The 25,795-nt window shown below is 42.4% G+C and overlaps 1 pseudogene; it reads right to left on the bottom strand.

Annotated features, from left to right (window-relative positions):
• LOC134514827 (cytosolic phospholipase A2 epsilon-like) overlaps nucleotides 1-25,795 on the bottom strand; it is a 46,953-nt pseudogene that overhangs the window by 2,241 nt on the left and 18,917 nt on the right.

The following is a 25,795-nucleotide window of genomic DNA, read 5'->3' as shown; positions in this document are numbered from 1 at the left end:
GTAGATAATACTGTCAGGGATAGATAACACGGGTTAACAAAGGCAGGAAATAAAACTTGATCCCTCCTCATCACAGATGAGAGACCATCAGACACAAGAGAATTTTTCTCTCAGCCTCCAGTGAAACCATCACACTGGCAAGAGGGTGTTACTGTAGCGAACAATCACCCTCCACAGTCACAGATACCGAATCACCTGTACTAAAGCAAGGGAACAGGCATTGGGAAAATCTCTCTGACAGAACTGCATGCATTTCAGGAATCTTCTCTAACAACACCAATCTAACAACATTGATCAAAGGGCTCTGATTTTCCTTGAAGGCTCTCTCCGAGTCTGATAGGTGGAACTAGATGATCTTTAAGGTCCCTTCCAACCCAAACCATTCTATAATTCTAGGTACTCCTCCTGGCTTTGCAGACAGAATTACAAGGAACTGATACCACTCAAGTGAAGCAGTCTAAGCCTCACACAGAGAATCCCCTTTCTATTTGATCATGGAATAGTCTAACCAGTGCAGAAGTAACCCCATTTGAATGTCGGTTTTACTCGTTTACTGCCCAGGCTCTAAATTCCCTGTGCTGAACAAGCTGATGGATGAGCTGGCTGTGGAAAAAACTGGCTGTTCATGTGATTGAACTAATACTTCACATGCTGTACAATTTAGACCTGTGCTAGGGCATGGTACTGAAGCATTATAAATTAAGCTGATCTCTGCCTGTCACTAACAAAGGGCAGACATCCATTCCCAGCCTCCCAGGCCTTTCTGCAGCATCCATGCTGCTGCTGTGGAGGTCAGGTCTCAGCTGCGAGGTGGCAGCCCACCCAAAAAACCGCATGGGCCAAGCCCTTACAGCTCAGCTCAGCTGAGACTTCATCTGTGGGGGCCCAACAGGGACCTCTTCGCTCTCTTTCCATTTAGTCTCATCTTGCAGCTACCAGCTGAACCGGTTGGGCAGCACAGGCTTGCCTCAAGTGTATGTAATATGCAGATATCATGCAAATCTTCATATAGATCTTCTACATACCTAGTAACACCCCATTTTAGATTCCCTGGTAATGTATGTTGTCATGATGTAGCATCTACATATCATCTGGTGTACACCTGATGTTAGATAGCTGAGTTAGGCACAATATCCCTGGGTTCTGGAAATTATTGAGGGGGGGAGAGGGGAGGCAAACTCCCTCACAGAGCAGTACAGAAGCTAATTCTCGGTTCCTGTTCTAGTTCTTTCTCCTTTTCTTCTTTCTCTAATTCTTTCTACAAAGGGCAGCTGCAGAAACCAGCCTTTCAGTTACCTGATCAGTGCTAAGAGCTGGAGTAGAATGGTATATGTACGTGCGTAAATACCCTTAGACTATTTGAATCGTGTTCAAAATCCCAGTCGTATACCTCAAATGTGCAATGAGCTCAATCCAGAATATCTACAAAGCAGAAGCACCACATGATTTTTTATGACTTATTTAAAAAAAAAATAAAGGAAATTAATTAATACAATTGGGATAATAGTTTCTGCATTTGTTTTATTAAATTTAATGTACAATATACCAGCCTAGAATTTTTAAATTTCAGTATTCTGCGGGGCTTTGAAGTGATTGAAAAATAAGTGTTCTCACAGCATGAGTTAGGAATTTTATCATCTGGAGAAAGAGTAACTGAAACTCCACACGAGTGGAGTGGTATGGTGTTTTGGGATATGGTACCAGGACTTATATTTCATCTGTTTTGAAATGGCTTGCAATGTTGCTACTGAAACTCTAGAAATTCCAAAGTAGGACTCACTGTAGTGAACAAAAACTGTCGGCGTGGCTCAGTGTTGCATTTTCATCACTCTACTATGGCTCAGTGTTATATTTTCATCACTTTGCTAGTTCACACTTTTGTTTGCAAGGTTATCTGCCTAACTGTAAGCCTGGAAATTATTTTAAACAATGAAATACGTAGATTCCCCAGGAGTACGTAGATTCTCTAACAGGAAAGGATGACAGGTATGAGAGGAAATAACCCTGCTAATGTCTGCCACTGCAGATAAACAGAATATACTTTTATCAGTAAACTCTACAATCTACATATGAAAAGCCAAAAAGAAATCTAAAGAGGGGCATACGTGCCAAAGGCTGATCCCAGCTGCTGCTCTACTGTCCAGGAAAAATTACATATTTTAAGCTTCTTGATATGGTTCAGATCTAAGCAAAGAGAGTCTGAGCCTGTGTTTACAGCATGATCTGAAGAACGGATATTGCACAGTAAAAAAGAGAAAGAAGGTGGCTGCTGCCTCTGTTAATGCAATGGGTAACTGTAAGCTTACCAGGTGCTTTGTAGTCTCTGAAGGTGTCATTTACCAGAGGGAAAAATATCACAATAGGGGTTTCTGGGCTCTCCTTGTCACCAATAATGTAGCATTCCTTCAGATGTGGGGTTTCCTGGTCATCTGGCACCTTTGTAGGGAAAGGAATTCCTTGTTTTGCAAAGTATTTAGAGGCTTCTTTCAGGGGCTGGTTGCCACAATAGGAAAACAAAACAAAAGAAAACATCAGAACATAGGGAAGCACTTTGAATTTGACCAAAACCCAATTTCGCTGGGAATGTTTGTGAGGTAAGGGCCAAATTCTGACAGAATTTGTGTGATGTACCCCACAGTGATGTACCCCGCTTAGGTGTAGACTGTATATGGACCGAAGACCTGGAAGACAAAGTTGAGTGGAGTGGATCTGCGTCCACATGCCTGTCTTTGAAAATCTACATCCCACATTTAGATATTAAAAATGCTGCCTTTAGGCAAGTTTTTATCCCTAAGGAATTTAAAGCTCCTAAATACAAACTGTTCTTGCATTTATTTGCATATCTGGTCTTCTGCATCAAACCCTTCTCTTGCTACAGTTGTATTGCCCTGAATGTACACTTTCCCATGCATAAGACTATGTATGATTGCATTGAGAAGTCTTAGACGATTTTTAAATGCATTTAGCTTCATTCATTCTACATCTGACTGCCTTCAAATCAGCTAAAAAACATTTACACATAAAAATGGGCAGATTCAGTTTCCTAAATGCTTACCTCCTGGTAACACTTGTACTGTTCAATAAAGATATGTGACCCTGGTAAACTGTTAGCTTACTTACACTTCCCAGATACTGGGGAAAAAAGTTTCTATGAGTAGAGGATCAGCCATTCTGGGAACTCAGTGATGAAACAGAAAAGTCAGTAAAGAAAAATGTAGAAGGCTCACCCCTGCCTGGGAACCTGAACTGTAGTTGAGATGCAAAATGACATCCACTTTCCTTTCCGGTCTCATAAGGGGTGGGTAACTGGTAGCAAAGGCAAATGCCGTATCAATCAGGATGAGGTAGTCTGTTGCTGCTGTCAGGTGGTTGGGCTGCGAGTCAAGCTCACAGTCTAGAAAAGAAGCATTTTTTTGTTCAGAGGGGGTGCTCAATGCAAGAGAGGTGCTGAGGAAAGTCAGTTGTTAACAAAAAGAGAATTCAGCTTTTCTTGGGTCTAAGACCTACCTATATAGCTGATAGCTGCAGTTTAGTCATTTCTCAGTTCCTCTTCCGCCTTCCTCTTTTCACTATTTACTCTGCAATTTCTTTAGCTTTTCTCTAATTAAGAGGGATTAACTTGGGGCTCAGGAGAATAGAGTTAATTCCATCCCCTGGTTTTGCGTGTGACTTTGATCAGGTCGGGTTTTTTTTCTTTGTTTCTTTTAACACGGAAAACATTAAAAAATTTTAATGTCTCGACAGGCTAAAGACTAAAGATGTTTGGTGCCTCGCCTGTTATGAGAACAGTCACACATAGAATCATAGAATGGTTCGGGTTAGAAGGGACCTTAAAGACCATCTAGTTCCTGCCCCCCTGCCATGGGCAGGGACACCTTCCACTAGACCAGGTAATCTGGACCAGGACTTCTACTATGGTACACAGAAGATCTGGTACCAGACTGAACACAAATTCCCAAACTGGGTAACAGGGAATACTGTTACAAAGGTTACATCTTAGTTATGAGTAAAAAAGTAACACGAAACAAGGCTTCCTCCCACATCCCTTGAGTATTGGCCAGGCAAGAGACGGCATATGATGGCACCAGTGCCATGCCACAAGCGTGCAGGCTGGCTGGCTGGCACATCAGCAGACACAGGCTGGTTGACCAATCAGGATCTTTCTCATCTATCAGTCACCAGACTTCATGACATTTTTAAGAACTTATTTCTGAAGCCTCTCCTGCTACCTAATTTCAGCTTTCAGTGACAAAGAGTTTCAAATATTATCAGAGGATGGGAGTAGAACAAAAAGGCAGCCGGCTTGATAATCTCCTAAGCATTGTTTCTTTTTCACAAGGATGGTTTAAAATATAACTAACAGAGGCTATTATTACCATACCTTTCCATTTGGAAAACTCGCTCTCTAGGTAGTTGTTGTTCATCTGGAGGCCCTTCAGGAAGTTATGGATTTCTGAAGCTGCTGGCCGTAACATGGCAACATCTCGGAAAATGTCTGAAAAGCTGTCAGTGGGACAAACCACTCGAGTATCCAGCTCATTTGGTCTTTTAGGGAATAGGGTTTCATCATCTGCAGAAGAAAGAATAATAGTTCTTTTATGTGGTTTCATTGTTGATGTCAATCTGTGCAATCATAATTTGTCTCAACATTTTGGCAAAACTTGGACTTCTTTCTCTTTGTATTGCTAGGATCTCCACAAATCTCACAGTTTTTCAGCTAAGCTTTGAAAAATCTATTTCTTCTTCTCACTCCACAGTGGTGCTAAGCTTTGAAAAATCTATTTCTTCTTCTCACTCCACAGTGGTAAAGGCCTTGTTTGTACTGCAAAAGAGTCCAACTCACCTACAATAATTTTCTTTAATTTCTATGATTTTATCTGCTACAATATCCTGCACTTACCGTGTCTTCCTTTGCTACTCTGTGTTACAGTTTCTCTCAGCAACATACACATAAAAACACAAACATAACTAATGTTTCTTACTAGCAAGTGCAAGCTCCTTGTTTTAACAACTGGGAACTACCCCCTACAACTGCAAGAAGATAAAATAAATCACCCTTTTTGCTACAATCCTCTTCCTTCTCATCTTTTTTTTTCCTCTGTAATACGTCTCCCTGGTGTATTTCCTCCTGAAATCCCACCCTGCAGGTCTGTCTTAACGAGGTGGCGTGTTTTGCAAATCTCATCCTTATGACTAGTTTGGAGTGGCTTTCAATAGTACTGAAGTTTGTATCCATGCTTTGTAGACTCCAGAGATGCAAGGATGGTGTTTGCTCTTGTTTCTGTGAAGCCTCATGCCATGTTCCAACTTACAAGAGAGGAACTGGGAGACTGTGGATTGCTAGGGCAGGCTTCCAGCCTCTTCTGCTCTACAGGGGTATTTTTCTCCAGTTTTACCCTTGTTCTCTGAAAATGGCTCATATGAGGGCTATTCTCTCTTTTTTTTTCCTGTGACAGATCCCGTGGTTTCTTTTCTCGCACAACTGAAATGATTGCCATACTGTAATACACGGCATGAATTTCCTTCTGGTTACCATGTGAGTTACAGGAATCCCTGAAGAGGAAATTCCAAAGTGGCTTTGAAAAATTCAGTCAGAGAATAGCAGCACAGAGGGTAAAAAAAACCCACAAAAACAAACAAACAAAACCAAAAAAACCCCACCAAACAAACATAATGGCATAAGAATATCCCACCTATTTCAGTAATTTTGTTTCGGGTCCACTTGTGCCAGAAGTCTTCTGAATGAACAGATATATACCAAGCATCCATAAGATTCAAGGAAAATACACTGCTCCAGATGCCTGTGGCATAGGATATATTTGACAGAAAGTGAACCAGTAAAGACCTGGAAGCATTTTCATTCACGATGACCTTCAGTACCTTTTGCATTCTCTAGCAAACTTTATTCATTATGTTATCTTAGTGCACAAGGGGACTGTCTCTATAAATTGGTATATGAATCCATAATGTATATAAAGAATCTAATATATTGACATAAATAGGGGTAGGGGGTTGGACTAGGTGATCTCTGAAGGTCCCTCCCAACCCCTACAATTCTGTCATTCTGACATATATTAAGAGGGCTGGTAGTATTTTCAGTATATTTGCTAACACATTCATTTTTGTTATGTGGCAAATAACATTTTGTCAAGTTCATTTTAATATTTTCTGCCTGTCCTCAAAATTTGTTATTCCTCAAATTCCCAGCATTCGTAATTCTAAAGCTTTTATTTGGAGCATAAACCTGTCACAGATATGCAGTTACCACGCAGGACTGTCAACCACAAAATATTCAAGATTCGTACACTAATATCCCTTAGAATAAGGAAGCTGATTCAAAAGTTTTTAAAACAGAAAGTGTAAATGTAGGAGTCTTTTGATCTGCTTTCTGATTTTTGAGGGTTTAGGACATATTCAACATTTTCAAGCTCCTCCTCCTGCCAGCAGATATAGGAAAACTCGATGGCAGTCCAGACTGCCACCTGTCTGCAGTCATCTTCAGGCTGAGGAAACACCATCACCTGGCATGGTTAGCTGTGCTGGGTGTGCAACAGCGCCTTCCCAAAGCCTCCAAACTGCAGAACTAAACCTGGGGCTCTTGGGAGAAATGGAGTGATGGAGAGAAGAGGCTGCACCTGAGCAGCCTGGCGATCGCCTGACCCAGCAATGCCAGCCTGCAGGCAAAGGGACGGGCTCGGCCACGCGGGAAAGGGCTGCAGGACCTACCTAGTCAGTGCGCGCTCTGTTGTGGGGCTGGGGTGCAAAGGAATTTGCTAAAAACCTTTCAAATAACTGTGTCGCTGAAATAAGTAACACTGCCTGAATAGGGGGACTCTGGGTCGTTGGCATGGAACAGCGACACAAATGTCCCAGCATTGCTCTGGAGCAGGGAAAGAAGAAAGTGCCAAGGTGGGAGATGTAGGAAGGGAGCTGGTGACCTGCTGGCATTTCTGACTGCTGAAGGGGAGACCCAGGTACCTTGTTTGACATTGCAGCCAGGGACAGGAAGATTCTGACTGCTTCCTCACACCTCACCACTAGCTGTAGTGAAATCTCCACACAAGCAAAGAGTCTTAACTTCTCAAAAAAACCCTGAAACTTCCTTTATGCAATTGGTGGAAATAGGAAGAACAAAGAGGCAAGAGATTGCTTTCGCAAAGGGAAAAAAAGATTTCCTTACTGCTTTTGCTGTTCTTATGCAAGACGGAAAAAAAGGTAAATATTATGACCTATTTGCACTCCAAAATGGAAGTGTTATCCTGAAGGATTAATCAGGGTTAGCTGTGGCAGGAATATTGTAGGTATAAGGCTGTATTTTAGAGACAGGTTGCAGAAGAGACTGATGACTTAACTTAGCAGCAGTGTTATACAACTTTTGTTGCTGCCAAAGACATATAAATATTGTGAAGGCCTCATGTCAGTAAACATAAGAACATATGAAATCAAATAAATCTGTTCAGCTGAATAAAATTGCAGAGAAGATGAAAAATCCTGCAGATAGTGGCCTGTTGCCAGTTTTAATATTTTACCATGTACTGTTCCTGGCACATAAAAAATACACTAACTGCTTTCTTTCAGAAGAGGAGTTTGTGCAGGAGTGGGTTATATTATTATATTAAATTATATTTCCACAGAGCAACAAATCACCTTCCAAAAAGCAGATTCTGGATTCTGGGATTTTCTTCATCAGGCGACCCATGAAGAACTCACTACCAAAATCTTCTGCATGAATGAAAGCACCATATTTCAGGAATCCTACCTCGTAAGGGGTGAATTCCACCCATTCTGAAAGAAAAAGCACAGGACAGATTGATTACAGCAGCAGAGGCACAATAAAACATACGATATTGGCCAGATTAAGGCAGACCCGTTTCTGAATAACACACTTTTCATACAGACATGTATTCACTGTACATTTCACAGTGTTGAACATGTAGAGTGAATTGTCCTCTTACAGCTAAATTTCTCTACAAACTTTAGATTTCTGAGGTATTTTAGCAAGTAATTTTGTGACAGCGTCCTCCATCATCCTGCTTTTGATTGCGAATACAGCTGAATATACTAAGATGTTCAAAAATGTACTTATTAAAATTCTACTCTTAGGTGGATTGGCCCTTCAGAGAATTTGTGCATCGAACTGATTCCTTTACCTAGTCCTAAATCGACACTGATTGGGGTTAAATGTTAAAAGCAATTCCGGAGTATTATTACCTCTAAAATCCTGGTCGCTGATTTTATCCTTCACATTGAGAGAGAGGTAGATGGGCAGGGGATTCTGACCCTGATTTAGTGCCTGCTGCTGATCTGTGAGCTTGTGGGAGTCCTCCTGTTTTGAAGAAGGACAGTAGCTGAGGACAGTTAGATGACACAAAGAGCCTCCCACTTCATCTAAGCCTGTGCTCTGACAACACAGTGCACACGGGGCTCCGACTAGGATGTTTCACAAGAGTCTAGCTCAGAGAGGTGCTATTATCCCTATAATAATCTCTGACCCTCCCCAGCCCCAGCACACAAATAGTCCTAGGTTAAGTTCATATGCTGAAAAAAAAAAACCCAAGATTTCAATGATAGGAAGAAGATGTTGTTATTCATGTTATTTATTTCAGGTAAATGTCTGAAAAGCACTCTTGGCATGAAATATTTCACTCAGAAAGAGTAAGCCCTGTCCCCACTGCCCAGAAAATCAGCTTTTCCTCGGACCTGTGACAGAGCCAAGCCTCAGGCAGGGTTAATGTTCAGTGAGCCTTGACCCTTACTGCCTCTGCTGAGGAGCATCTTTCATAGTCAGGCAGGGTGGAAAGGACAGGACGGTTTGGGAGACGTGCCAAGGCTTGAGAGGGTGCGGAGTTCAGATCCTCCTCCTCGAAGGAGAGCTGCAGGTGCTCCCCTTTGCTGGAGCAGCCCTTGTAGGGACGGCTGTGCCACTGGGCTTCCCTCAGGTGGTGCTGGTCCTGGGGGACAGGGTTGTGGCACTGCAGGGACACTCTCAGCTCCCCGCTGAGCCACCCCCGGGGAGTCCCTCGCACTGTGCTGTGCTCAGGCAGTAGAAATTTGGATGTGTGTGGAGTTATTTGTGTTACAGGGGGAATGTTTTCTTTTCCTAAGAGAAAGGGCTTACTGGGAAGGAAATAGTCACAAATACTAAAACAGAGCCTGAACATTGCCTTTTGGTGGAAATGTTTACAGGGTAACGTCATCCCATTAACAGCTCAGAGGTACTTGTCTTTAGGTTTGCGCTTGTGATTTTTCTTCGCCTTGTCACATCATGCAGCTCTTTTGAAAGAACAGCAGGATTTTCATTTAAATGTTTACACACGAATTCATTTTAAAGTCATTCATACTGTAAGTTTCCTGTTATTTCTCTTTATTCCCACCCTTTCTGTGCCAGGTGTGGTGTTACAACCTGCATACCACAGCCAGCAAACACAAAGAATGATACCACCAAGGCATGTGCTTTAGGCACCTGTCTGAAAAAGAAACAAACAAACACACAAGCAAAACCCCCCCTTTTCTGTAAGGGAGGTCAAATACTGGCATATGTTGCCCAGAGAAGCTGCAGTGTCTTCACCTGTGCAGGTATGCAAAAGCCCATGGCTCTGGGCAGCCAGCTCTAGCTGACCCTGCTTGAGCAGGGCTGTTGGACAAGATGAACCTCCAGAGGTCCCTGCAATCTCAGCCATTTTTTTATTTACTGTCTGCCCTCACCTCTATGTTCACTAAATATGCAAATCTGAAGAGAAAGGTGCTGCTATTGTACCTTTTCATGTAACATGGTTTCAATGATGAGTCCCCACAGATCTGTGAAACATATCTGATGTCCTTCCTGCTCCCTTTGGCGCAACTCTTTCAAATAGTATTTTAGACGATCAGGGGCAAAACAAGTAAAGAACTTATTTTTGAGTACATGCTTTCGCACATCCTTGAGTGTTTCCTTAAGATCCTTTTGGGACCAGTCAGGATCTTCATATAAGTTTGACATGGTCCTTAAAAAAGAAAAAGAAAAGAAACACAAGGAAAAATATGAGTTATGAAGCAGAGCTTTGGGAAGTTATCATGCCTTGATTTACCTTAAAAGCACTTGTGTCTGTGGTACCATCCACATGTTTAATCAGGACTGAATTAATTCCAAATGCTGGCAAATACCCACCCAAGGAAACCACAAAAAGCCACAGCACAATAAGAAAGTCCTTTCTTGGTAGTAAAGATGATACAACTCTTCAGATAATTTCTTGATATCACATACAGAAAATTCCTATGAAGACTTTGCTTGTCTTGGTCTTACCATGTTGTGCCAGATAAACCAGTAATGTACGAGACACAGTCCAAGACGTTCAGTTCCTGCACACTGAGAAGGTGAGCGTACATGGCTGTCAGAGCTCTGGTTCCACCACCCGTTGTCATGATTGCCACCACAGGTACCTGTTAATCCCAACATACATACATTTAGTGACATGGTCTGAGAAGGGAGAGAAACATCATTGATTAGCACAGAGAAAGTTACAGCATGGATAAAGTAAGAAAGATGCTGCATGCCACTAGTCTGCAAGGAGAAGAAAAACCTGAATTAATAATGGTGCATAGAAGGAGTAAGAAATACTTCATTCTTTGCCAAGCAGCTGTGCATTACGACATGAAATCCATCATCTCAAACATCACGTTTTCAGTGCTCTGTTGCAAAATCAATAACACAGACCAGCAAAAAAAAAAAAAAAAAGAAAAAAGAGGGAATGGTACCTCCTGCCACTTGAACCAGATTCAGATGCAATAGACTAGAAAACATAGGTGCTGTCTCACAGTTTCCCTGTGAGTAGTAATAACCTCTGTTACTGAAGTTTGCTAAAGCCGATTTCTACTACTGTATAGCTATTTCACAGGCCATACTAGATGCATCATGAGAGATGGGTTTAAGAGCAGAAACCAGTTCAGATCCCCTGAGATCAGAGTCTGGTGACACCATCTCCTTTTACAGTTGCTGGAGGGAAAGAGAAACCATACTCACTCCACCTACCACATGTGTACATACAATACTAGGATGCAAGGGAGCTGCAATTACTTTTTTTTTTTCTGTGATGATACAGAAACCAGGGACTAGTAGTCATATAAGAAGGATTAGTCCGTAAGTATGAACTGGCTCTGTTAACAGTAAACATAGCTATTACCATGCATTGGGGTAAATTAATCCCTTGTGCAAATCATCAGGAGACTCTAGGGAGATTGTTCTGCAGGTAAAAGCATGGGTGCCTCTAAATCTGAGGGGGAGGAAATGGCCCACGGCTTGGTGCTGGCATTTAAAGGCAAGGTCTTGTGTGTGAAAGGTCCAATGATGCAAAAAAACTGCTGAGCTCAGTTTACGGCAAAACAAGGAATATTTACATCTCTGCATCTGAGTTCAGACTTCACACTGCAGTCCTGGGAGTATAATTAAAAAAGGGAAATCTGATTTTTCCTTGCCTCAGACCCTCTGTTATCGTTCCCATTTGCCAAGCAAGCGCATGCTCTCGCTGCAGCAGACGGTGAAGGCGGGCCAGCAGCATGCTGGGCTCACGCAATGGAAGCCTAAGTGCCGGCACAAAAGGCACAACAAAATAAAGCCCTGTTTGAACCATGAGTGAAAGAAGTACAGGATCAATAGTTTAGAGCTGGCTGAGATGACTGTGAGGCCTAAAGGAATCTTTGCCTTTGGCTCAGGAGAGCACCTAGCCCTTCTCTGCACTGTTGTGCAGGCTCAACAGAGAGCTAGATCCTGCAGCAACAGGGCTACAGGTTTTTATTAATGCTCCCTATGAGTACCCATTTCTTCCCTAGAATAAAGAAGTCAGCCATAGCTTGCACATGAAACTTTACACTGTTTCCGGGAAAATGGGAATCGAACCCAAAGGATACATTTTGGCCCTCAGCTGTGGAGAAAGCAGAGAATAATTACGTCTCAGGTACCTCATCGTCCTGCAAGTCCTCCTCCAGCTGGAGAATGTCTTTCAGAGCAGCTGCAGCCACCTTCTTCCTCTTGCGAATGAAATCCTGTTCCTGGGCACACAGGTCAAACCCCAGACGTGTGTCTAGGTCTTCCTGGCTGGAACAGAGGATCAGGTATCTCACATCACGTTTATAGTCTAATTCAGCATTTTAATTGCTTCTACTTCATAAATAGACATGCCTTCACCATGAGGTCTATATAAAGCAAAGCAGGAATAGATGAAATGTTTTAGTTTGTTCCTGGAGAACAACAGTACATCTTCCTTTGTACTGAGAGGGTTTCCTTTTTTTTTTTTCTCATTGTCAAAGATGCCTGAAATTAAATATAACTATAGGTAACAAAATTGTTCCCTTTCAGACATAAAGCAAAAAGCCTGCAGAGGGCAGTGTTTTAAAGGTGGCTTTTAAACGCCTCTTCAGAACTTCCGCAAGCTTCCACTGATACCTGGGAATTGTGGACTGAAGTTGTGGGCTTTCATGTTCGGATGATTGTTTGTGTGTGGGTGTATATAGTCATTTATGGATACTTATAAGCACTACCGTTGCAGTTTGGAAGCTGCTGTGAAAATCTTTCTTAGGCGTGGTGGGAAAGAAGTTTGTAAATCACAGCTGTAAAGTGTATGTCCATCTCATACCTTATTTACCGAAAATAAACAGCACAATAGAAGATGGAACTGCTTTTGTAAGGGAAGAGAACTTCCTACATAATGTAACATATTCATCTTATAAATTTTGCAAGGCCTTAACCGTGTCTCAAAATACACAATGGGTTTCCTTGGTTTAGAAATAAGCAGTCACTTGATTGAATTAATTTGCATTAAAATATAAATGCAGGTACATTTATTATTTCATTTTTTTCATATTCTAGAGTGACCAGGTAATCTGACTTTAGTCTTTTTTTTTTCCTCTGACCTGGGAAACAGAAATGTTTCTTTCAATTAGTTTTGAAATACTGCTTTTATTGAAAATCTGCATTTGGAAATAATTTGTAGAGGTATCAAACAGGGTCTACAGTGGCCCTTAGCACATAATTTTGATTGCAGAGAAATATCAATAGAAAATTGGTGTGTTCTTTATAAACCCTTTTCTTAACTCATTGTATAGTCCCATTACATAAACTCGTGGCCGCTGGAAATCTCTGTATTGTGTAGTGAGTTCGTTTTATTTTATAGTCTGAAATGAAGATGAGCCAGCATTCTGGATGCAGGCAGTAACAAAGGGATTGGAAGTTGATCGACAACTATGCAAATTCAAAGAACCGAGGGGAAAAACACAAAAGGAAGATGAATAAGGTGTCTTACCATTGTTTCACCTTGAAGTGAAAATCAAATTCTCTGTGCTGAAAATTAGAAAGGTAAAATTAGGAATATTGATATTTTGTTTAAAACGGTCCTTTTCCCATACTCAGTGTGAGACATAGCCCTTTTGGGTCACCATTACATCTACAAAGCCCTGAACTTCAGTAAGCTGAGGTTGGGAGTTAGACTCTCCTCTCAGTGTTTCATTAGTACCCAGACATGTGCACCAATTTAATAAATAAAGACATTGGTGTTATCACCCGTAGTCTGCATCTTCTCTCTGTTGTGAAACTCAGGTATAGCTTGCTCTGGCACTACTTAGCTACACAAATAAATAGCAGAAGAGCTGCAAGCAGAAGAGCTGCAGCGCTACGCCTGACCTCCCTGGAAGGGTCTACCATTAAACAGGGGTCTTGAAACTAAAGTCTCTCACGCAACAATGTGAGATAAAAGTGGAAGCCAAAAAGCCTGAGCACCCCCTAAGCATGGCACGGGTCTGCCTGCCATGGCAGTGTGCCAGGCTGCAGCCTCACCCCCACTGTCCCAGTGGCACCTAGTGACCTCCAGCCTGGCTAAGGACATGGACGATAGAAGGAGCATGAACAGCAGCTTAGACATTTTTCTACTTCCTCCTTCTCCCCTGGATTTCCCATCTTATTTTAGTCCAAATAATTGACTTCGTTATGCATTGCCCTAGGTGTGCGGGAGGTTAGAAAACAACTGGCTCTGTATAAAGAGAGGTGGTCTTTGGCTTCCGCTTCTTGGGAACCAGCAACAATTTTTAAAAGCTTGCAAAGGATTCCCCATGGCCAGCCAACACTTACCTCTCCGACTACTTCCCGCTCGGAGGGGAGTGACTTCAGAGGAAGAGTCAGGGGGACACTTCTGCTCCTTCTTGCTCCGCATGACACGCAAGCAAACTGAAAAGGAGCACGGAGTACTTTTTGGTTAAGACAGAAATATTCTCCTCTTTCTGCCTACTCACACGTAAAGGTCAGATCATAGGACTGTCTGTGTTGTCTACCATGTTCTGGAGTAACGTACAAAGGTGGGAAGCCTCCTCTTCTTTGTAAGCACAACATCCAGGGAGGGTTGCTTGTATTTGGCATAGTGGAAGAAAGTGGGATATGGGAGAAGGGAGCGGGAGTCACAGCCCACTGAAACTCTCTGGGTTTCTTCAAAGGATCCTCTCACTGTAAATGTTAGCTCATTCTCTAAAACAATGAGATAAAATGCACATAAAAATTACTTCTAATTGCAAAAAAGAGAGAAAGGGAAAAAAAGAAGCAAAAGATAGCTTTGAACAAACCCCTTCTCCTCTTCTTTTGTATTTGGAAAGCTGCCTTCTGAAAGTGATCCGTGACCCAAACGCTACAGGTGGTTGTATCTTTATAATGGGATGAACAAGAAGCCGGCTGGGAGCATGATGTGAATGGCACTGAATTTTAGACTGCTGCATTTCTATTGCAGTCGCATCATGACACAATGAATGCAACCAGGTACTTTGCATTGTAAATCATCCTCATCCCGGGCCTAATAATAAGCGACAGAAGTTCTCAGTCCCCTAGAATAAGATCTGACTCTGCAGCAGATGTTCCTATTTATATGAAGAGATGAGCTAATTCTGCCAGTGTGTGTTATGCATGCTCTTGAGATTGCCTACCAGATCCAGCCCCTCAGGGGATGTGAGCAGAGGAACTTCTAGATTCTGGATCTTGATCAGGGTCAGGCGGGAGCCAGCTGCTGAGCGGCTAACCCCTGCAAAAAATGAGGTGTTGCTGTGCATATGCAGAACTGTCAGAGAACCTGAGGGAAGTTAAGGCCAGGGACTATCACACCTAAGGAAGTAAGCTTCTTCAGGGCTTAGCAGTACTACAGGAGGGGTTTTCAGGAACTCATCTTGGTGTTTAGATACCTTCTGTACAAGCATCTGATGTTGTTTCTAGTCTGGCACAAGGCTCCATGTGAAGTCAGGACCCTGAACCTACACCTACTGCAGAACGGATGATGTTCCCTACTGCAAAGTTTTTACAAATCACAAATCACCTTAGATGTGGTCAATTAAAGACTTAGTATTTGGATGATGTGATTTCTAGGCATTGTTGGAGAGGGTGAAATCACTAATATGCAGTTAAAGGATTAATAAACTTACTTGAAAAATGCTTCTTTTTCCTCCTGCTGTCCAAATGAACTTCCAAACAGGCTACTTCACGGCACTAGAACAGACATGATGGGGACAGAGAATTAGATTACTCATCCAGCCATCTCACCACCAGTGCTGGCCGATGTTGGTCATTATAGGAAGGATCACTGCTTGAATGTGGGAACCAGCTGTGTTGGAGACCTTCTACTAGACCCAGTGAAAGTGAGAATTAACTTCCTTGTCACGTGGGAAGATGGTGCTATGCTAAACATATTGTAATTTTCAATGGGTGCAGAAAAAGCAAAGGAAAATGCTATCAGTCTGAAGGCTCCTCTAAGGTCGTGCTGGCCTCCTCAAAGATAAAGCTCCTAAGAGAAAAACTATCACTACAGAATGAAGAACTGAAATGTTTCCCTCACAGCCATCATAGTCAGCTAAGGCAAGGGGTGATGTGGGAAAGAACACAAGAGAACAAAGAAAATAATAGTTTACCACTATTGCCCCATTTGTGATGATGGTTTCAGGAGGACCCCGGCTAGAAAACAAGAACAAATAATAAGTATTTCATAAACAATATAATCTGAACAGGACACATTTTTCTCTCTTAATTTTGTTGTTTTTTTTTTTTTTTAATTTGATCCTTCCTATTATTTGCAGAGGTATGCTCACTTTTCACTAGATGCCACATAAGTACCTAGCAGAAAAGATTCAATTGCAATAAAGTACCTGGAAAGTGCTTGTAACAATGTTAATAGCACAGGTATGTCACAGATTGGGCAGCAGACAGATTCTCCTCAGTTGTGAGCTGCCCAGAGAATCCTCTCCAGAAAAACTATAGACTTACTGCATTGGGATTTACCAGCCCCAGAAAACCAACTCTGAACTATATAAGTAATATATAAGTTTTAAGATAAAGTCACAGAGTTAAAAATTCTGAACTCATTTTCCACATCGTGGCATTTTCCTTTCTTATAATGATTTGCTGATGCGCACATTAAGTTGGGAAAAAGGGTGAGTCTAGGTATTAAGATTATACTGGGTTCCCTCCACTGATGCGCCACTCCAAGCTGATGCTCCCATAATAATGGGGTTTTACTCACATGCTCTCCAATACAAACTCAACTTCCAGCTCCTCCCTCCTCTGAAAATGAAAGGAAAATAAAAGAAGCAGTGTCAATTAACATGTGCAGAGATTTGCAAGGTGACCTTCATTTTTGCAAGCACGCTTTCCTTTATGCTTTAATAAGTAACAATACTCTATTTTGTGCTTACCATTGTCAGCATTAGAGGACAGACGCAGCTTTTTCTTCCCCAAGGAAAAGAAGACTTCAATTGTACTAGCAGAACAAAGGGTGGTTGGTGCTTACCAGTCTCCTTAGTAAACCTTTATTTTTCACACTTTCTTCTCTGCCAGCTGCCATGTGCTGAACACAATATGCTAAGACTTAGTGTTTAGTAAAATATTGTGGAAAAGGGCCGTTTCCATGTCCTTGTATTGTTTTTCTTTTTATAATCTTTGTGAGGATTAGATAAACTCTGTCACTTTCTGTGGGATTATTAAAAGTGAAAAGCTTGCCTAAAATTGCATCTGCTCTGGGCTTGTGAATTTGGCTGTAATCTGTGCTAGAGGAAGCCAACAGAAATTTGAGAAAGCCGTCTATTTTGTCACTGGCGTGCAATTTCCAAGATTTCAATAAATTTTGTTACATTTTTACCACCAAGCTGGTCCTGGTGGTAAAAGAGAGAAGAGACAGCACACCTCTTTAATCAGAGGGTAGAGAATGGACATCAAGATGTACTAAATGTCTGACTGAGCTCTTACCTGTGGATTTAGTGGGAAAGCCGTAAACACTCTTTCTTTGAGGGGGATTTTAGCTACATCAAAAAGCACAATTGCATGGTCATCATCGTGAATGATGTCATCATCAGAAACAGTAATTTCCAGAATATTCTGGGAAAAGAAAAATGTCCAATTTGTTAGCACATACTCAAGAAGTATGACGTTCTGCAGCTCTTTCAAGTTCAATGCCTGCGTTACAGAGAGGAAATAAAGAAGTATTGATGACAAAGTATCACAAAGAAGAGTAAGAAAATGAGTGTAATCTTTATAAGAAACAGATTCTAGTCTCATCAATTAGGGCTGAACTGGGATTTTTCTTGGGTGACATTTTATGCTTTTAAGTAGCTTTCACCAAAAATGCAATCTTTTAGGAAGGAACACGGATAGCCAGAAGTCCTATATTGCCCCTCATCAACAGGGGCAACAGAAGCTACTTCATACCAATAACCCCTTTCTATGTCCTTGGACTTTCCACTTTCAGCCACACATTCATAGGTATTTGAGTGTAGCATAATTATCAGCAGCAAACTTAGTAAAGATCTTAATTATACTAGAATTCATCAGCTTCCTAGCATTGACATGTCATTATTTCATGTCCTCTCAGGGAAAGATGTGTTTTTCAGTTATAGTGTTGTTTTGTATTTTCATTTCATAGTTTCTCTATGTTGTCACCCTGTCATTGGTCCCATTGTCCTTCTCCAAGGAGGTCAGGCTCACATTTCTGAAATATAAATAATAATTATCTAATAATTATCTGTTAGGAGAGAAGTGAATTCCAGCAAATTGTTTTGCTCCAGCTTGCTAGGGGAATTCTAAGTAAACTCAGAAAGGCATTAGAAGACATGACATCCTGTTTTGGGCTAAACTGAAAGAAGCTGCATAGAGATGAGATAGAGCAGAGAGGTTTTGGGTTGTGTACCTTGACTTGTCTCTGTATCCGGAAGTAGAAAGTTTCATTCCACACGGGGTTTCTGCAGTTTTTGATGGTTTTGGTGTGGAATTTTTCATCTGAAGCTGTTGGCAACCAGAGGCTCACGTAGCAATCAGATTGGCTTACTATAGAAACATAGGCACAAAATATCTGGCAGTGGAAGCACAGCACAAAAAGTGGAGGCATTGAAGTGCTCGGTAGCTTGAACATGGCCAGTTGTTCCTGATATACATTGGCCAAACCAGGAAAATAGAAATCACACAGCTGGATAAAATTAATTTGTGTTTCATCACAACACTATTTTTAATAAGCAGCATATTCAAATAAGTGTGCATGATCCTACACATTTGAAAAAAAGACAGTCCTAGCCAGTGGATAGAACAATATGAATAGCCAGGAGTCTTATATTTCCCCATATCAACATTGTTTCATCTGTCTTCAAATTTGGCAGGAGGAGAAACTGTGACTGATGCAGCAGAGAATGAGCCTCAGACCCCAAGAGATACTGGGCGTAAATTGTCTCTGTGGCAATTTAGCTTGTGAGAAATCTTAAAAGAATCATGTTTGAGTCTGATTCAGATAACAAATGTCTGGCATACCTGGTTATTAACGCTTCACAGTGGAAAATTAATTATTCCAGCTCCCTAGAGCATTGTCTCCTTAGGTGGGGTAGGAAGGGAGAGGCCTACCAGCAGTACAACTGCTTCTTCAGGAGGTCAATAGGTTGCTGGAACCTTTTCCTGGTGTTTTCTGATGCCTGAAACATGTAGAAGCTATTTCCTACTCCACATCTCTTCCCAGGCAATTGAAGTGGCAGAAAGGATTTGGATCTTGTGGATGAAGGGAGTGAGCCTGCACTTACTATAAGGGATCATCTCCCGTAGATCATGAACCAAGCAAACACTAAAGAGATTCTCAGACCTCGGACAGGAACTTTTCCAGAGGCAACTGCAAGGGCTGATCCATCCTGTTGTGCAAACACAGGATTTGGTGGGAAAAGAGGAGAAGGGGAGAAGACCGATCTCATGGCAGTCAACAGAGATAACTACCTCATGAGCAGAGAGATGAACACCTACTATTTGTAAGCATGGCACAGGTCTTGAGTCAGTTCCTCAAGGTTAAAAGACAGTTCATACTGGTGTCTTTGCTCAGCCTATCATATATATTGCTTGGAGATATTTTGCCTAAATACAAGATCTTGCCTGAAATCCAGAGGCCCAGTGACTGGGACTCCCCTGAGGACGATGCCTGTCAGGTAGGGAGATTCCCATGTAACTCTTCACACTGAATCCAAAGGAGTTTCTTGACACTGCTAGGAGTTTTCCCCCATGAAGGAGGTAGGTTGCCTTTCTGTCTTTGAAATTATTTCCACAGGCAACATTTCAGCATCTCATATTTTTGCGTAATCAAAGTCATAGGCTAATATATTGACTTTGGCAATTACCAGCATAAGATTCAATTTACAACACGCAGGAGGGCTGTGATTACCAATCTGTCTGATAACTAAAACATCTCCCCTCACTGTGCTGTCTAACGGCCTGCCAAGCTGTGACACTTGTCCTGATAAGTGGTATCGCTGGCTCTGATCTACAGAGTTTCTCAAGAGCACATAGGAAGCCTGTAAAAATGCCAAGAACTAAACATGGCTTCAGGCTGTCTAGACCATCCTGTCTCTCATTAATGCACTTAGCACTGCCGATCTGGAGTGTTCTGAAAACACGAATCCAGCATCCCCCAAACCACCAAAGTGTCTGAGATGGAATGTACTTCAGAAATGTTAAACTGATCTGAGACATAATTTCTGTCCTTTTCGATTAGTGACCATTGTAGGGTGTAGGAAGGACACGTTTCTATATTTTTGCTGTAGTTGCAAAGGCCAATTCTTTTCTTTTCCTTTCTTTATCTTCTTAATGAAAACCAAGATGCTCTGTCCTTTTTTAAATTCCAGCTTTAAAACATGCAGTGTATCAAACAAGACTCATGATAGAACTGAGAAAGCTGGCAGTGCTAAAACTCTGACCCAAGCAGGACTGAACAGCTGCAGCATTTATTAATGTCTTTTGTTACTGTTTGATCTGGAATTTACAGACTTGTTGAAGTGTTTTCTTTAACAAAACATTTTTATGAGGCTACTTTCTAAAATTATTTTTCCATATGTGTGTTGCTGTCATAAATATTTACTTAAAACAAGGTATTGACAATTCTTTGCTCAACTGATGAAGTACAAGCTAGATAAACGGACAGTGAGGTGGATTAAAAACTGGCTGAACTGCCAGGCTCAAAGGATTTGCAGCAACAGCACAAAGTCCAGCTGGAGGCCAGTCACTAGTGGTGTACCCCAGGGGCTGATACTGGAGCCAGTGCTGTTTGACATCTTTATTAACAATGTGGGTGGTGGGACAGAGAGCACCTAGCAGGTGGTAGAAAACTGGGAGGAGTAGTCGACACACCACATGGCTGCGCTGCCACTCAGAGGACCTGGACAGGCTGGAGAACTGGGCCAACATGTGCCTCATGAAGTTCAGCAAGGGAAACACAAAGTCCCGAACACGAAGACGAATAAACCCATGCACCAGAGCAGACTAGGGGCTGACTGGCTATAAAGCAGCTCTGCAGTGAAGGACCTGTGCATTTTGGTGGACACCAGGTTAAACACGAGCCAGCAATGGGCCCTTGTGGCAAACAAGGCCAGCAGCCTCCTGGGCTGCATTGGGAGGAGTGTTCCCAGCAGGTGGAGGGTGATCCTTCCTCTCTACTCAACGCTGGCAAGACCACATTTCTGGATTCCCCAGTACAGGAGAAGTAAAGACATACTGGAATGAGTCTAGCAAAAATCCACAAAGAAGGTGGGGAGATTGGAGTATCTGCCATATGGGGAGAGGCTGAGAGAGCTGGGACTCTTCAGCCTGGAGCAGAGAAGGCTCAGGGGGATCATATTAATGTATGTAAATACCTGATTTGGGTGGAAGGGGGAGGAAAATAAAGAAGTCAGATTCTTCTCAGTGGTGGCCAGCAAAAGGTAAGAGGTAGTGGACACAAACCAAAATATAGAAAATCCCATATAAACATAAGGAAAACTTTTTTTTTTACCATGAGGGTGGTCAAACACTCGCACAGGTTGCCCAGAGAGGTTGTGAAGTCTCCATCCTTGGAGATGTTCCTGACTGGACATGTCTCTGAGCAACCTGCGGTAGCTAACCCTCCTTTTGAGCTGGGGGCTGGACTAAGTGATCTCCAGAGGTGCTTTCGCACCTCAGCCACTCTGTGCGATTCTGCAATATCAAGGCTAGATGGTCACAAACAAATTACATATAATTGTTAGTAACTACTGAGTGCAAATTTGACCTTGAAGATGAGGTGAGATGAAACCACTAGGACAAAGCGTGTCCTCTTCCTGTGGAGAAAGGGAGCTATGGGATACATAGTTTTGCCACAATTCATCTACAGTCCCTACTGATGGGGAGGGATTATTGTTCCCCATAAAATTCCTGTGATTTACTATATTTTCCCTGAATCGTACAGACAGTATCAGCTATTCCCCTTGCTGTGACTCTAACTGAGCTTATGCATTTCTGTAGAAGTGGCAGTTCACTCGAAGCCAGGCTAAGCCGTGAGGCAAACAGTGGGACAAATAAAAAAAAATCAGAGGGTAGTTGTATGTCTGCTGAATGCTATGAAAGCTATGATACTCTCATTACGTGGGAGCACTTGAAATGACTAAACAGCTTTTTTCGCTCTCTCTTATCCATGAAAAAAGTGTACAGAAGAGCTACTGAAAATCTTCCAGTTTATTCATTGCTACCTGGGAGCTAATACAAAAAAATTATATTTGCATTTTTTTCGTGCTCTGGATTTAATGCAATTGCTGGGCATCATTAGCAGTTTCATGCCATGCCAGACCCTTACGTCAGTATGTGTGTTGCAACTTCATTCCCTGATGATATAATACCACCCCATGTCGATGCTGAGACATCTGAACTCAGAGTCTCTTTGGAAGTCAGCACTAGGTGACCCTGATATCCTTTCCCAGTTTTTAACAACTTCTGATTCAATTGCATTTGTGTGTTGGTGGGACTATTTCTCATCTCTGTCTACAAGCTAAAGGTGGGCTAAAAATTCAGGACTGAACTCAGAAGTTCAGAATCGCAGCCGGATGCTTGCTCTTCTGTGAGAGCACAGTCCTGTGACATGTTCCTGAAATGAACTGTCACATGCTAAAATCATTCATCTCCACCACAAGTAAGAAGAAAATTACAGCACTGAAAGCCAAAGCATATAAGAAAAACTAGTCTCATAAGAATAATGAATGTAAATATAAAATCCCATCTGTCCTGTTACTGCATTTCATAATGCCAAAAAGAAGAAATAATTTTCTCCCAGTGAATTCCTCTCCACCTGCACAGACAGGTTCCCCTTGAATTTGAGTTTACTACAGCTTCACCCAAAAGGAGGAGGAGAGCCGCTCCCATTTCTCAATCATCAGACGTGCTCTCTGGGGAAATTTTCCCTCACCAGCATAGCATGATGCAAACTATATTAAGATGTTACCTCCAACTGCTGTCCATCTCAGAGCTGATTTGAACTGAACTCTGTCTGTCCTCTGAAGTATCCAGATGCAACACTCGTTTTTAAGTGTAATATTACTCTCTGTAGCTTCCTTGTGGAAATAATAAAGGCTCATAGATCTACCATGCTTAATCAGTGATGTCCTCTACCAGTAATGGACAGAGTCCCGTGTGAATGAGCCCTCCATCCTGTCCAGCCATTTCAGTGAGTGGCAAAGTAGGGTTTGGTCTCTGGAGCAGACACAGTGGGTGCAGTACCTGCTGCAGCTACAGAGAAAAGCTTTTGTACCCTGGGTCACCTCTACCTCTTGCGCCAATGGCGCTGCTTGCATTCTTGAGGCAGGACCATGAGTATTGCCTGTACGAGGTGTATTCTCCCTAATTTGCTTTCATTTATTTTCCATGGCAAAAATAACCCCCGATGTCTTTGAAAAACCACTCTGATTTGCAAAGACTCTAGGTGTTTCATCCCAGAACTGACTAATTTCTTCTGAATGGATAAAAGAGCTTCCACAAAATAATTTCTTAAGCTGGGAGAGGAGAAAGGCTCTGAGCTCCTTTTTTATAAATATGCAAGCTCTTTCTTCATCCGAGGATAAAAAGTGAAAGGAAGATCCAAAACCAAAAGGAAGGGTAAAGGGAGTGGTGTGATTGTTCTGACCTCCAAGATAAGACCAACAAGTTTCCTTTGATAGCCAAGACAGCTTCCACATGCACTTGATTTCCACAGTTAGAAAATATACCTGATAAACACAGTCACGTTTCAAAACCCCCCAAGATTTCACCTTGCCCTACCTCAGCTCTGACAACTTCATCACAGGGATCCCCCTACCCACAGCCTCTTGAACTGGCATGACAACACCTAGCAGAGAATTTTCTATCACCACGAGGAAATCACCTGTCAGCCTGAAACACACTCCAAGTAATTTCTCAGTGGGACATACAGCTCAAATTCACCTCTGCAGTCCACCCAGAGCGTGGAAACACCCAGCACCAGTGAGGCTGAGCATGACAAGCTAGACCTGACACCCCTCCTCTTTCACCCCTGCTGCGTTAAGGAGCCCGAAGATGCTCTCCAGTAGCAAAGGTCAGCTCTTGGTATGTGGTTTCAACTGGTACCCACAGAGGCTGCCATGGTTTCAGTGGGCAGCCTGGCACAGAGACACCTTTATTCAGGTCTTCTGGGTTATGCAAGATCCAGTAGAATCCAAGAGATTTTTGCTCTTTCACGTTGTACTAAATCATAGCAGGGAGGGCCACATCGCTGCAGGTCTGTGTCACCGGCATTGCACAAGGACCTGGGAGAGGTCTGCTTCCACTAGTGGCATCTTAGGACATTCTCCTTGTGCCAGATGAGGCAGATCCCCTCACTGATTGTCTGTTTGTCCACAGGAGTAGGGTAAGGGGGTCGGCTCCAGCTGTGGGCTTCAGGGGCTGCCGTAAACCAGCAAGTATACACTAATGATGGAGAAGATGGGCCAGGCTGGGAGCTTGGTGCAACTCTGTGTGGCCACCAAATAACTCATTTGTTTAAGGTGAGAAGCTGGAAGGCTTGGAAGAATCTGTGTCACCCTGGTCCTCCTCTCCCATCGCCTGGCTCCTTTCTCATCCTTTTGGGAAAAAAACTCACTGGAAGGGATGTTAGCAGCGAGGGAAGTAGCTAATACACTGTTTTGCCTGCCACCCCATCCTGGCCAGATATTCCTCCTACACATAGGGAATTCTCTTGGAGAAGTGATGCCATTAATAGAGTCAACAAACATGAGCTTTTGTGAAAGCCTCTGACACTAACACTAACCTCCAGCTGAGGAGGAGCAAGTGAACACACCAATGTCCAAAAAAGTCATTCTTTTACCCGAGGCTGTCTGCAGTCTTGGACTGAGGAGGGGAATACCACTGCAAAGCATGTGCCAGACTTTAAGAGTCCCATAATCTTCACCGGAATTGCTTCCTTTCTAGCATGCCCACGACCTCCCCAGCCTAACTGAGTACAAGCATTCGAGCCTGGTGATGACGCTCAGCACCTGTGGGGCAGCAGGATGAGTGTAAGTGATCTTATCTGGGCGTCCGCCTCTCTAGTGCCCACAGTGAGATCAGGGAGTGCCAGAAATGTGTGTTTGAGTCTGACCCACGATTACAAATTGGCATAAAGGTCAGTTAGGAATACAGTGAAAACTAATTAGCTCAGGTCTGTCAAGAGAATTTGCATATAAGATAGGATAGAAACCAGTTGTATGAAGTATGAAGCAAGTATCAGAGTTGAACATTACCTAACTATAGAGGAGCCCGCAAAAGTAGTGGAGTGACTGTAGGTTTATGAAAAGGGCTAATTGATCCACTGAGAAGGAGCGGGGTGCTTTCTTTTTGTTTCAGTTTTCTTCTTTGTATGAAAACAGATGCAATCATTTCAAGCTCCATCAGCATGTGCCATATACAGGCAAAGTTGTAGCATCAGGTTTCAGGATAAGCTGGGACCCCATCCCAGGTTTGCGACACAAGCATCCCACAGATCTTGAGGTGCATGTTTAAAAAATACTCAGGATCAAGTTGGGCGCACACGATAGCGACAAGTGTCAGTGGAAGCATATAGAAAGTGGTGTTCTCTGAAACCAGGATTTGGCAAGTCAAGGAAAATACAAAAAACTTTAATCATCAAAGGACCTGTCGTGACTGCACTTGCCAAAAACTGAGAGAAAAATCAGGGAAATTGAGCGTGTTTTAGCAAAGTGAAGGTGAACAGAAACTTGAGCAAGCAGATAACTGCGTGCTTAGAAAGATGGGAAGCCAGCACGTGGGCAGAAAAAGCAAGTCATAGAAGCTGCTGCACTTGGTTGGAAAAGTGGCTTGTTCCTGGATTTCATACTTGGAAGATGAAAATCTAGGGAAGTCTGAAATATGTTATCACAAAAATTGTCAGCCTTCTAATGATATCTCACAGTCAGATAGCACCTGTATCAGCTACTTATAATCCATTTTCCAGGGAAAAAGATCATATTGCTGAGACAAGGCTAGGTAAACACCATTTTCTAATTCTCAAGAGCACAC

This window comes from Chroicocephalus ridibundus, chromosome 4 (assembly GCF_963924245.1).
Source record: "Chroicocephalus ridibundus chromosome 4, bChrRid1.1, whole genome shotgun sequence".
NCBI classification, from domain to species: Eukaryota; Metazoa; Chordata; class Aves; order Charadriiformes; family Laridae; genus Chroicocephalus; species Chroicocephalus ridibundus.
The sequence above is the reverse complement of the archived record's forward strand: the minus strand, read 5'-3'. Positions and strand labels throughout refer to the sequence as shown.